This window comes from Sinocyclocheilus rhinocerous, unplaced genomic scaffold, assembly GCF_001515625.1.
Source record: "Sinocyclocheilus rhinocerous isolate Xijiao unplaced genomic scaffold, SAMN03320098_v1.1 scaffold53, whole genome shotgun sequence".
Taxonomy (NCBI): Eukaryota; Metazoa; Chordata; class Actinopteri; order Cypriniformes; family Cyprinidae; genus Sinocyclocheilus; species Sinocyclocheilus rhinocerous.
Genome location: NW_015645538.1, coordinates 2,599,140 through 2,601,019, shown reverse-complemented (window position 1 = coordinate 2,601,019; position 1,880 = coordinate 2,599,140).

Below are 1,880 nucleotides of genomic sequence, written 5' to 3'. Positions count from 1 at the left end.
CGCATAGCAAGAGCAGTTCAGAAAACATCTGTAGAAGTGGCAAAAGTATTCTGTTTTCTAACGTTATAGCTCATATGGTTGTCAGACATCAGGAAATAATTATGGCTTAATAACTTCATTCTCCTGGCATGGTGGTCATTATGCAGGACTTTGATGTATTATTCTGAGCAATTGATTTACTCAGTTTCATTTTTCAAAGGAATACTGAGAGACCCGCTCAATTGGATGCCTTCAAGACCTCAATAAAATGCTTACAAAAGGAATGTGTCACAATTCAGGATGTTAAATGTAGGTCCGTATACTTTGCTACATAATGAAAACAATATGAGCCATGAAAAATGACCAGGATGATTTAATATACATTTAATGTGTTGCAGTGGCAGCAGTCTGTTTGCTACAGGAAAACGACAGGCTTTCCATTCCTCTTCGTTTTCTATCTCTGCTAAAGTAAGTTTCATTTTCATTTTTATTCTATTTTATTTTACTATGTATTTTATTTGAGGATGACTTTTATATCTTCATACTCATTGCTCTTCATTTTCACTTGTTTTACTGATTTCTTTCTATTTATTGTCTAATATATTAACTTCTTAGTCATCCTTAAATTAAAAGTAAATTTTAGTTGCAGTTATATTAGTGCAAATCTATGATTCCAAATATATTTTGCCAAAATATTTGCAGGAGCAAAGAGCTGGATGGGTTTCTTGCCAATCTCCTGCTCTACTTTTCTTGCTACTTCGAAAAAAAAAAAACTCTGGAGGAAAGACCGACGTCTCTCATGGGGTGAGTTTGAATTTGGAGCCGGGCATGAATTAAGTCATAAAAAAGCATGAAATTATTAAAGGAGCAGTGCCCAATTACTAAAATGACACAATTAAGATGTGTATGTACCCTATTCAATAACCTAACACAGCTTTTTAATCGTATTAATCTGTGATGATTGCATTAACAGCATGTCATCCTTAACCTTCCTGCTCTTTCAGAGAGGACACTGAGAGGCAGATGCATGGAGAAACGTGTGCTAAGGTGGAGCTGGCACAAAAGCAGCTTGCCCTCTGTCACTTCAGGCTGCTGCTGGGGATAGATCTGCCTCAACAGCACCATATGGCTTTTGACAGGTCAGAACAGCTATTGATACCATACCTGCGAGATCAATCATGTGTGTTTCACTGCATTAATGAACAGTGTGATGAATGAGAGCATGTTTGAGGAAATAATAAGTCTGATTTATGTCTGCAGGATCAAGGTGTCATCCACTCGCTGTAACATACAACTATACGAGGTATGTGCAGGCCATTTGACTATATGTGATTCATGAAGTATGTAAAACTTTTAGAGGCCTTTGAATATTATGTAATTGAATATTAGTAGCCACCACCTGCAGTTCCAAGAGTTTCATATATGGTTCCCATGATGATATTAGTGTGTTTCCTCTACCTCAGTGTCTCTACATAAGTGTCAAAAATATAGAAATGATTTGAGACACATTTATGCTAAATTTGCTTGAAAAACGCCCTGTTATTTATGCATGTATTAATGTAGAGGTTTTAGAAGGTATGTCTTACCTCTTTGTGATATGTTGCTAGTAACGTGATAAACTTCTGTGTGCAAGCAACTTCAAGTGAAGATTTATGCTTTTACTGGCCCGTCTTCTCTTTCATACTCTCGCTCTCTGTCTCCTGAATTTTAACCCAGGAAGTCAAATCGGCGCCTGGCCCTGAACAAAATCATAACCCAGCATTCCCCTCAGATGGCCTCTCTGCTGCTTACTCCACAAGAAAAGGCCTCTCACCTGTTTGAGGGCTTCAGGCATCTTAAAGTGTCCTCAACTTCACGCATTGATTTAGAAGCTGTGATGGAGGGTCTTATAGAGCAGCTAA